Source organism: Myotis brandtii, unplaced genomic scaffold (genome assembly GCF_000412655.1).
Source record: "Myotis brandtii unplaced genomic scaffold, ASM41265v1 scaffold154, whole genome shotgun sequence".
Classification (NCBI taxonomy): domain Eukaryota; kingdom Metazoa; phylum Chordata; class Mammalia; order Chiroptera; family Vespertilionidae; genus Myotis; species Myotis brandtii.
This window is the reverse complement of record NW_005355584.1, coordinates 1,236,832-1,248,783: the sequence shown is the minus strand read 5'-3', so window position 1 is coordinate 1,248,783 and position 11,952 is coordinate 1,236,832. Positions and strand designations below refer to the sequence as shown.

The 11,952-nt window shown below is 42.2% G+C and overlaps 1 protein-coding gene across 5 annotated transcripts in view; it reads right to left on the bottom strand.

The window, feature by feature from the left end:
* Positions 1-11,952, bottom strand: part of CDH7 (cadherin 7, type 2) — a 122,124-nt gene that overhangs the window by 109,431 nt on the left and 741 nt on the right. For 2 of the 5 annotated variants that reach the window (XM_005861550.2, XM_005861553.2), the window contains exon 1: positions 11,902-11,952. The exons of 1 other annotated variant lie outside the window; for it this stretch is intronic. The gene's annotated coding sequence lies outside the window, so the exon portion shown is untranslated. Of the gene's footprint in view, positions 1-9,862; positions 9,945-11,663; positions 11,861-11,901 lie in introns of those variants that run through there. 2 more of the 5 variants (XM_005861551.2, XM_014535879.1) reach the window with 2 other exon arrangements.

Below are 11,952 nucleotides of genomic sequence, written 5' to 3'. Positions count from 1 at the left end.
GCCTCTCTGGGCCTCAGTTTACCCCTCTCCAAAATGATGGGTGAAATTAAGGCCTCTCCAACCTCCTCTGTCTGAATGTTTGGAGTGGAGGGCAACTCCACCCTCTGGCCCATGGGTCCATGTGCTTGGGCCCATGGAGACAGGACACCCTAGAACAGGGGTTGGCAAACTTTTTGACTTGAGGGCCACAATGGGTTCTTAAACTGGCCCGGAGGGCCGGAACAAAAGCATGGATGGAGTGTTTGTGTGAACTAATATAAATTCAAAGTAAACATCATTACATAAAAGGGTACGGTCTTTTTTTTTTTTTTAGTTTTATTCATTTCAAACGAGCCGGATCCGGCCCGCGGGCCGTAGTTTGCCGACGGCTGTTCTAGACTTAGAATCATAAGAAGTAACTTGGAGTCAGGCACTAATATTCCAATGTAGGCCCCTCAATGAGGTTGAACGTTCCTGATAGGGAGGTCTGAGCTAACCCACCTGAGACAGGTTACCTGTAGGTAAAGATGGCGGGTAGGTGGTTAAACTAGGCAATGGTGCACCAGGGTATGGGATGGTCTATAATGAGCCAGGAATTACAGTCAGGAGCTCAGGGTGGTGACTTTTAGTAGCAACAGCTGTCAGCATGGTGAGAAGCACAGTCATGTGACCTCCCTCATGCTAGGGGCCACCAAGGTTCCTGGGGACAGGGAGGGCTGGGTTAGCATTGTGGTGACAGGACTGAGGCTAGATTGTGAAACCTGAGGCCAAAGGACATTTCCAGTTTTCCCCCTCTCCTTCCTCAAGAGTGAATAAATTTTCTCACAAAAACAGGGATGTAAGTACTTTGATCCCTGAGAGTATTTTTTTATTTTTTTGTATTAAAGTTTATTGTACTATTTTTTAAATAATTATTTATTGTTGAAAGTATTACATATGTGCCCCTTTTCCCCCACTGACCTCCTCCAGCCTGCTCCCGCCCTCCCTGCCCTAGGCCTTCAGCACCCTATTGTCTATGTCCATGGGTTATGCATATATGCATACAAGGTCTCTGGTTGATTACCTCCCCCTCTGAGATTCCACACTCTGTTCCATGCTTCCACATCTCAGGATCCACTCTGTTCGTTCATCAGTTTGTTACTTAGATTACACATGAGAGCAATCATGTGATTCTAATCTTGCTCTGACTTATTTCACTTAGCATGATACTCTCCAGGTCCCTCCATGCTGCCTGGGGCAATTTTTTAAATGTGATATAGCTAAATTATATTATTTGGACGATGTAAGTACTTTGATCCCTGAGAGTATTTTTTTATTTTTTTGTATTAAAGTTTATTGTACTATTTTTTAAATAATTATTTATTGTTGAAAGTATTACATATGTGCCCCTTTTCCCCCACTGACCTCCTCCAGCCTGCTCCCGCCCTCCCTGCCCTCCCTCCCCCACCTTCCCTCTGAGATTCCACACTCTGTTCCATGCTTCCACATCTCAGGATCCACTCTGTTCGTTCATCAGTTTGTTACTTAGATTACACATGAGAGCGATCATGTGAGGGGCAATTTTTAAAATGTGATATAGCTAAATTATATTATTTGGACTACTTTATGAAATAAGTGAACTTTGATAGCATTGTTTTAGTATGAAATGTATCCAACTTCTAACAAACTAAGTAGCGAATGAACTTTGGGAATTCAAAATTAAGGGAGTTATGATAACTATATAATGGTAAAGACTGGGAAATGCATCGGACAGAGACAGATTCTCAGTCTTCAGTCAGCTAAACAATCTTGGACAAGTTATTTACAGAATTCTAAGCAAGTAAGTTGCAGAGATAAAGCCTCAAGTTTCTCGCTTATAAAACAAAAATGATAATAATGGCATCTACTTCATAACAGGATAAAATAAGTAAATCATGATAGTGTCTGGGCCAACTAAAAGCACTAAAAGAATAGCTGTTAGGGTAATTAGTGCCATGATGATATTTTTCAGTTTAATAGTAGTTCTGTTAACGTTAGTTTGTGAAGTGAGGTTAGTTTTCCTTTAAAAGTTATGTGTAGCCCTCTGGTGTGGCTCAGTGACTAAATGTTGAGCCATGAACCAGGAGGTCAGGGTTCAGTTCCCCAGTCAGGGCACCTGCCTCGGTTACAGGCTCAATCTCCAGTAGGGAGTTTGCAGAGACAGCTGATCAATGATTATCACTCATCATTGATGTTTTTTTCTCTCTTCCTCACTTTCTTCCTTCCTCTCTCTGAAACCAAGAAGAACATTTTTTTAAAAGCTATCTGTAGTAAAATGTTTTAGACAACTCTCACGCTGAATGAAAACAGTCTTGATAGTTCCTGTCAGTGCCAGAGAATATGGATCATGAACCAAAAAAATCTAGATGGATACAAACAATGGCACCAATTTTCTTTTTTCAAAAATAATGTAATAGAAAAGCAATTTCTATAATTCTTACAAGCCAAAGACTGATATTGGAGTTGGAGAAATTTATTCCAGCTCACTCGGGATGTTCACTGATAGGAAGAAAACAAACATAATGTGGAATGGGAATAGGAACACTGGGGTCTTTGTCCTAAAACCTCCCCTATTTCTGTAGGACCTTGGATCCCCCTGGGATTTAATTTTCTACATTGGCAAAAGAAGGGAGCTGAACTAAATTATCTTGAAAGTCTGTTGTGGCAAGCCGGCACGGCCATGGCATACTCAGCCCCAGGGCGCCTTATGTGCCATGCCAGCTCAGCCAAGTTCAGTGACCCTGAGAGGGGGCGGTGAAGAATGGAGAAAAGACAGACAAGAGAATGAGCTGGGTCTAGGTGGGACGCTGCTCTAGAATGGAGAAACAGTGCCAGCGCCCACAAGCCGTGTCTTTATTTTATAGCCAGATTCCACAAGGCAAAGTAAGGGCGTGGTCAAGATGTTTACAACATTCTCATGGGTTTCGAGCCTACTCAATTACATGCACCTGAACTCTATCAAGCCCATATCACTCAGACACGTGGGGCCACGTGTTCGGACCATAAGTTCAAGCTTACAGCTATAGCTGTTGGCTATAATTGTGCTGGGAGGGCTCTGCCCTCCAAGCTGGGACTTGACTTGGCAATGAGAGGACTCTGCCCTCTCATTAGTCCGAGGCTTGAACCTGTCCCAACACAGTTGCCACTCTCCACAGTCTGTTTTTACAGATCTTACCTTTTATGCTTTTGACAGTTATATAGAATAGATTTTTTTGACATGTTTAAGCTATGAAAAGGTGTGCATTGTTAATAATTAAAGATAAAGGGTAGAGGGATTTAAGAAAGTCACAGTAATATAAAAGAAACATTTGGCATATTTACGAAATGCAGCATGAATTTTAACATGAGATGTTTAACTTACTCTTCTTGCCTCTGGATAAGACTGTCTCCCACACAACAAGATTATGGATTTATCAAACTGTCTAGAACATCCCAACGAGGTGAGTTATGGAGCATGACATAGGGTCCTTTAGTCACAGTGTAACATTTGTGAATAAGAGATACCTGAGAATTTTGTATTTTCCTATTTAAGTCAAGGGTGCTTAAAGCAGCCAGTATTAACATGAACCTCGATAAAGAGGGATGTCTGCCCTATCTGTGTATCACAGCATCTAGAACAGAAGCAGACACATAATTGGCAGAAAATAGTTATGGACTGTTTGTTTTCATTATAATTAAATTCATTTTTATTTGTTTAAACATGCTTTTACTGAATTTAGAAAGAGAGCAACGGGAAGAGAGAGAGGGAAATATTGATCAGCTGCCTCCTGCATGCCCCCTACTGAGGATCCAGCCAGCAACCTGGGCATATAGTATGCCCTGATTGGGAACAGGACCAGACAATGCCCACCAACTGAGTCACATGGGCCAGAGCTAAATTAATTTTTAGCATCAACACTTAACCATGTGCTAAGTCAATATATAAACTGCTTGCTAACTCTACTGTGTTTATGAGTCACAATCACTTTGGAAACAATTCCATTATATTTCTCAGTGGAGTCTGAAGTATTTGCCAGGCCCTTGAGCCAAATGTTCATTACCTTTCTTGAAGGTCTAGGAGAATGTACAAGGATACCTTGCCTGGCTTTGTGTACATTACTGGAGGATGGAAATTCTGTTTCATGAGGTAGATAAATGCCACAATAATACCCTTTTTGGAGTGCGCTTATAAAACTGGGAAACAATATGAATGGCTGTGATCCGAGTGGGTGTGTTTCATGAGGGCCTAAGTCTGCCAGGAATATACACCTGAGAGCAGGTCGGATGTCCCCTTTCTTCGTCAGCCTTCCCCAAATCTTTCCCTTCCTTTCAATCTTTACCCTGGCATCTGGTTTTCAAGGTAAAGGCCAGTACAGCAGTCCAACCCAAGTCATCCCGTGTTGTAATGTCATGTAAGAAATGAGGGATCCTGAACCAGTATGAGGAATCTCCAGTTATCTGTGTTATCAAACACAAGGAACAAAACTTGAACTTGAGATTTCCTATAGCCTCACCCTCCAGACAGACTTCCTATCATCCCACAGATGTTAAACACACAAAGGCACCATGCTATTACGTTTTATATATAAATGAACTTGAGCGCACAATCCATCACAATTGTTGACTTTTTCACAGTGGGTTAAATATTGCCTCATGAATCGGAGCTAAAACCTGCACCCTCCCTTCTTAGATTTCCGTATCATTCATCTTCTCCCTTCCTGCGGCCTCCTCCCCTCTCTGAGTATCATATACAGGTGCCAACAAGGGGCAAGTCACAGCAGAAGCAAGCAAAGACCTCTGCCCCCAAGCTGTGTTGTGTCATCTTGTCTTCAGTGGGCAAGCGTAGGAGAGTGACCCGCTACAGGCCTGGCGAGCTGACTAGCTCAGGAAAAAAGCCAGTGCAGAGAAATGATGTATGGTATACAGTTTAGGTAACTTCTACAGATCTGTGTCAACTTCTGGACAGTTACAAATGGGGAGCATTATAACTCTGAGGAGAAAGCCAGGAATAGGTTATATCTGAAGAGAGGAGAATGAATAGGAGCCAACCACAGATGTTTGGGAGAGTCATGGTGATGGCTACAGGACTAATAATTAATCTAGAATAAAAAAATCATCTGAGTAAGATTTAGAATGTGTTGTCTTTGCTCTGATATTTTAAAGATAAAACTTGTATTTTTTTCATTTCTAACATTTACTTTTCCCCCAAACAACACATGAAAATCACAATACTGTGATCAGCACAACACACCTTAATCAAGAGAATACAAAATGAAACCTTGCAAAGGAAATTTTAAATGATTGAAGCAAAAAGGAAAAAAAAAGAGGGGGGTGTGAATCAGTCAGGCAGTATTTACTAACTCAAGATCACTTATTTGACCTGAAATCACCTAATCATGCTACATTTTGCTCCAATTATTTTTGTTCAACTAAGTGGCAACAATTATATCCAAGTACGTAGACAGTTTATTATTCATTTAACCTTAATAGCCAATATTATTTAGCAAAATGAATTCATTATTATAAAATTTCCCTGGATTTTCTGCTCCACTTAACTGTGAAACCACTTTTAAAAATCAGATCAAGTCACAATAATGCTCTTAAGCGAATGTTTTGTTCATACGTACAACAATGACTAAAAATTCCTTACCTACAACAACAAAATTTACTTATGAATCAGCATACCAATCGTTAATTAGTAAAAACACAAATCCTCCAGATCCTGTTCCATCTCAAAGGCAACATGCTAAAAACATGACAAGTAGCATCAAATGTATAATATTCAGCCACTCCCATTTATATATAACCATACAAGTAGTTTTCAACACATGCCTAATTACCAATTAATTTACATATGCTAAACTGCTTTATAAAAGGCACCCAGTGCTATATGCCTTCTGGAAATAACTTGAGCTTTAAAATATGACTATCAATTATATTAAAATAAAATATATTACTATTTTAGCTTTTGTTGACACTTAACATGGAGTCTGATATTAAATAAAAACAATGGTTTACAGTGTATCTCAGTAAAGACTTTATACCATCACAGTTTCTCCAAATTATGGGCAAGAGCAGCTCTCATGCTTCTGTGTCTGAAGTTAGCATCAGTAGTGGGCCTTTGACACTGTTTGAAAATATACTTAGTGTATATTTCACCGCAAACACACTCTTTATCATCTGTTGGTAGTACTGACTTACGGAAGTTTTGTTCTCTTAAAGGTATGTACAGTTTACAATTAGATGGGACATAACAGCCACAAAATAAATTCAATAATATGCATTTTCTAGGAAAACAATGGTAAAAATACTTGAGGACTGTCAGTGTGCTTGACAGAAAGTAATGCATGAGAATTAAAAAAAAAAAATCCATAATGGATGACTGCCAGGCACCTCCAGAATCTAACTGATATTCCTCCGGATGGTTGCTGGCTGATCTAGAAAACATAATTGTACAAGACTTCACAGTTGTAACAATAGCAAAATGGGGTGAAAAAATCTTTCTGTTGGCCTCCTGAGAGGAAACTGTCTCATCCCGAGACTGCTTTAAAAAAACTGGACTACGTTTGACAAGCAACACGTTTTTAATGAATCCTCATGAAGGGCGAACAATATACATGCTTCAAAGTGGGACTGATACCACTTCACAGCGGTGGTGAGAGGGCGCTGTGCACGTATCACCACTGCTTTAAGAACAACCTTCCATTTCCCGGTTCTTCTGTACGGTCAGAGAAAAGAAGCCTGTTCTTTTTTAGACATTCCTTGGGTAGTAAACGATATTACTTAAAGTCAGTGACAAGTCCGCCTCCTGGTTCGTCCAATGTCTTTTTTAAAGACCTTCATTTGTCCTCGCCTTAACCAGGACAGCTGCCACCCCTTACCACTGAGGTCCTCATGTGATTTATCTCTGTACATAAAGTTAGAGTCCTGCTCTGTAGCAGGGATCATATTTGCTCATTGACACTTTTACTTCTTTTTAAAGTAGAGCCACCAAATGTGTTTGGGGGAACACAGGAAGGTGAAAAGATATGTTCTAAAGTCCTCCCCTTCGTGAATGAGCAGAGGTGCCACGACAGAGAGAAAATAGTCTAGGTACAGGGGTCCTCAAACTTTTTAAACAGGGGGCCAGTTCACTGTCCCTCAGACCATTGGAGGGCCAGACTATAGTTTAAAAAAAAACTATGCACAAATTCCTATGCACACAGTGGCGGCAAAACCACCCGGCGGGCCGGATAAATGTTTTCGGCGGGCCGCATGTGGCCCGCAGGCCATAGTTTGAGGACCCCTGGTCTAGGACAAGGAGCATGTTAACAGCTGTGGCCACCCTACTTGAAGCTGAGTTATTAAGGGCAGTACCTACAGGATAAAGATGTCATTTCAGTACTGGTTCTCCTGAGGATTCATGTTACAGGAAAAAAAACCATAAAGACGTCCCCAATGCACTGCTCCTCATGACTGAAGATCCTGCACATGGTAGAACCACAGAAGAATAACATACATGAACTGGAACACGTTTTAGAAAAACCCAAGGCAGGCTTGTCTTCTTTATGAAGGACAAAATCAAAATCTACAGAATCCAGCGCAATGCCCAAGGTCACACAGCCAGCTACTGATGGAACTGGGCATAACTAGATGCTACGGGTAATTTAAAGGGGCTATTAAGTATTTCTCACTCTGATAATGAAGTGCTTTTTAATTTATTATCTTTGGAATGTGTCAGCTTCTCCAAAAGCCAAGAAAAGCAGCGTTGCTCTCACTGAAATTGTTATATGGCCATGAGTTTGAATTTTCAAAGCAGGAAATCATCAGGATTTTCCATCCAGCAGGGTAAGGAGGGCAGAAGAAGAAGAGAGTGACAGGACCTGTTGTTTAGGATTGCATGTCCAGGTGGAGCAAAAAAAAAAAAAATGGAGGGTGAGGAGAATCCAGCTTTAAAACTGCTTCCCCCCTTCTAAACAACCCTGGTGATTAAAAAATAACTTCCCTCTATACCAGCCGTGGGCAAACTACGGCCCGCGGGCCGGATCCGGCCCGTTTGAAATGAATAAAACTAAAAAAAAAAAGACCGTACCCTTTTATGTAATGATGTTTACTTTGAATTTATATTAGTTCACACAAACACTCCATCCATGCTTTTGTTCCGGCCCTCCGGTCCAGTTTAAGAACCCACTGTGGCCCTCGAGTCAAAAAGTTTGCCCACCCCTGCTCTATACTGTGACACTATAGAAGTAAACTATTTCCACTGAAATTTGAACAATGGCCCATTGAATGTTTTAGAAATAGGATACCAACTCGGGGAAATATCTTAGAACGTAAGAATGTACAGGTATGGTTATTTGGTTTTTTGTTGCTGCAAATCTTGAATAGGAGATGAATCTGCTCCTAATGTACCCATTATAATCATTCTAGACTTAGCAGTGCCACCTGCAGCTTCCAGTACAGAAATATACTGCCATTTAAATGGTTTCATCTGTATGCCATGAAAAGTTTAGCATTAACTTCAATAATTTAAACACTGACGTAACAGCCCTCTTCTTTTGTGCATAAAAGACATAATTTTTTTTACATCTTAATTAGTGAAGCTGGGGCTCTCTGTCACGTGTGACTTATCACGTAAAGAAACTGTGATCAAGTCCATTAGCTCCCAGGTCAGACAGCATTACAACCACAAACCACAACCTCCCACCGTTCACTGGCCTAAATATTCAGGCAGGGGCCCTGGAAATGAACCACACAGCCTGCAGTGTGCCTCTGGTTATCAGACCACTGTGTGAAAACTTCGCTAAGTGGATTATAGTGTCCATTTCAACGAAGCACAAATAACCTGTGTGGTGGGTAAAAGTAATAAAAGAGAAAGGGGAATCATAGTTTATCGTTAACTAGAAGCAGCCTGTGCCAATTAAAAAAGAAAAGGTGATAAGGCACAGCCCTTCTGAGCTCTTTATATAATAACAAAGTGGCAGAACTATATGTAAAGGGTTTTCCTTAATACTCTTACAACATATCTTAGCTGTATCAACTTTAATTTTTCATTTACCCTTGCATTTACACTGAGCCAGGTACAGTTTATGTGACCTCACTGAAAGGCACCATGTCTCAATAAACACTCTGCAAAACAGCCAAAGAGAAATTCTACCAGAACAGAAGTCTATAGCGTAATCTGAAGTGAATGTACAGACAGATGTCTGCATATCATTTGCACTGATGGTTTCCTCAGTGAGGATTCTTGCAGAAGGACAAGGGGGACTGATGTTGGCTGGGGTATCTTTCTGCAAAGCCAACACATTCCCAGAGGAGGCACCCGAGGACTGCTGCTTACAGCTAGATCTGCTGTGCCTGTCAGAGGCTGAGATGGTCACACATGACTCTGGTCACATGTCTTCCTTCCTTGTCCTCAGCTCCCCTGTATCACCCCATTTAAAAGCAACCGATTCCTTCACGCCAAGGACTCACTTTGCCATCAAATAACGTGTATTCATTATTTTAGAAGTTTCTGAAATTCCCAATTGAAGCTAAGGCTTTTGAAGCCTTCTGAGCAAGTGAAAAAACATTTTTGTGTGTGAGAACCATGATGTGATACAAACCACTAATGCAATAAACCCAACACTTGACAAAATCCAGGAAGGTTGAAATCACTCAGGCAAACACATTCACAGCACTAAACAATTTATGGGTTCAGTGCTTTAGAAAAGATTTCTAAAAAATCTGACTAAGAAAGTATGTGACTGGACACACAGATGTATTCACTTCTTCAAATCAGTAAACATTCTGAGAAGTTGACAGCAGCTCTGCCTTCAAAAACAAACAAACAAACAAAACACACACACACACACACACCCCAAAACCCTAAAGTGCTGAATGATAGGGAGACCAGCAAAGACATTACCCCTGAGGAGACATAGTGGGTTGATTTTTAGATCCAGGAAGGCTGAACAGCGGCCAACTCAGTATGCTCTCCACCCTCTTTTCTGCATTGGACAAGAAAAACTAGAGTCAATTCAAGGGTAAACTGCAGTCATATAGATGCTCTACAGTCACCCTTTTATAAGAAAGGGAAAAGCTCTGTGCTATTAAATCAATAAAAGTGGACTTAAGAAGAGTTGTGAGCCTGTCAGCTGATTGTTAACACAATCCTAATGACCTACTGCAGCCCTTAATTACAATAATATCTCACACTGTGAGTGCACAATGCCCTTTTATTAAAGCTGCAGCCTCGATGGCTTTGAGCAGGGTGCTGGTCTGCACTATTGATTATTGTTCCCTTTATTTTTCCTCTCACACAGACAGACTTTCAGCTAGCTGGACCAGATAAAGACTATTAACGCTGGATGCCACCTAACTGCTCCTGTCACTCCGTTCCTTGTTAAACACTCACTGGTAAGTAAGATTCCCACAAAGTTGCCAATGTGACTACCTGCCTCAGTTCTTTTGAATTTTAATTCACACTGTTCCAAGTAGCCCTAAAGAGGAAGAAAATGCTTCTCGAAGTATTTCCCCTTTATATATGTAACAAGAAAGAGCTTAGGGAAATATAAAGTCTAACTAGTTCTTTGGGAAAGTAATTTTTTGTGAGTGACTGAAAGCTTCCAATGTAATTATTTTCTCCCTTAGTCTCCCCCCCCCCAACTTGTCTTTATAAAGACACACTTAAAAACTATTTAGATGTTGCTGACAATATATCAATGAAAACTTTCCTTTAAAAAAAGGAAGGGGCTGCTACTACTCCCCTAAACTCTTAAAATACACTTTTTTGTGTGATGTTAATCTGATTTTTAAAGTGCCTAGTTGTCAGCAAGAGCCACACAGTCTCCAGTTACTTACATTTTTCTACACCCCCTTCCCACCTCCCCACCCCCGCCAAAGTTCTGTTCATGTACTTCTGCATTAAAAATGATCTGAACACCTATCTGGTTCCAGGGAATGTGAGCGTGCGTCCAATTTAAAGATCCTTCACTTAATAAATTATCAAATAAAGAGAAGCTACTTTTTTTTTGCAAAATAAAAGGCATTGCAAGTATATTCAAGCTCCAATTTGCACAATTCCAAAGCTCTGAGACACCTCATCTTTGACGCTGTCTTCACAGGTTCCCATTTGCCCACAGCTGGATGAACTCATTACTAATCTTGACTCACCTGGACAGTATCTAAGAAATCCTTAAGGTTAACGATCTAAACGTGCAGCCAACACAGACAATAGGCTCTTTCTCATTCATCCACGCGGGGAGGTCGAATACCAGCAACTAGCAGCATGGAGCAGGTGCACCCACGGGGAAGTCCACCCTGCATTCAGAGCGGCAGGAGGGCGCCCTTTCCCCAAGGCACCCCCAAGGAACAGCGGGGCAGAGGGGGAAGCGGGACGCCCTGCAGACGCACAGCAGCAGCAGAATACTAACTACAGCAAAAAGCGAAGCACTCTTAGATGAGTTCCACCTTCACGGAAGGTAAAAGGAGTCCAGCGCGGAGGTAGCAGGACCCGGCACACGCAGACGCACACCCCCTTCCAGTCTCAGACCGCTGCTGCGGAGCCTGGCGGCCCAGGCGGCGCAGACTTTTGCCGCCATCCATCCCAGGTCAAAGGGGACCCGCTGGTGTTCCTCTTGGAGAAGAGCGGTCCAGACCGTGTTTATCGCTTCATCCTGAGCGCGCTGGAGTCTGCGCTCACCCTGAACTCGCGAACTGCGTCGTACCTGGTGTCGGGCATCACCAGCTCTCCGGGCCGAGCGCCCTCAGCTCCATCTGCACGCCCGTCCTGCCTGGGTGCGCAAGCCCCACGGCCACACAGCAGTAACTTGGGGACGCCAGAGAAACTCTACGCCGATCCCCCCCGCCCGCTTTCCGCTCGATGCGGAGTCGAGCTTCCAAATGCCCACAACGTGCTTCTGCCCGGCAGAGCCGTCCCAGCCCCCAGCAGCCAGTCACACTCACCTGGGGCCCCGCCGCCCTCCCCGAAGCATCCGGCACTTGCCACCCACGCCG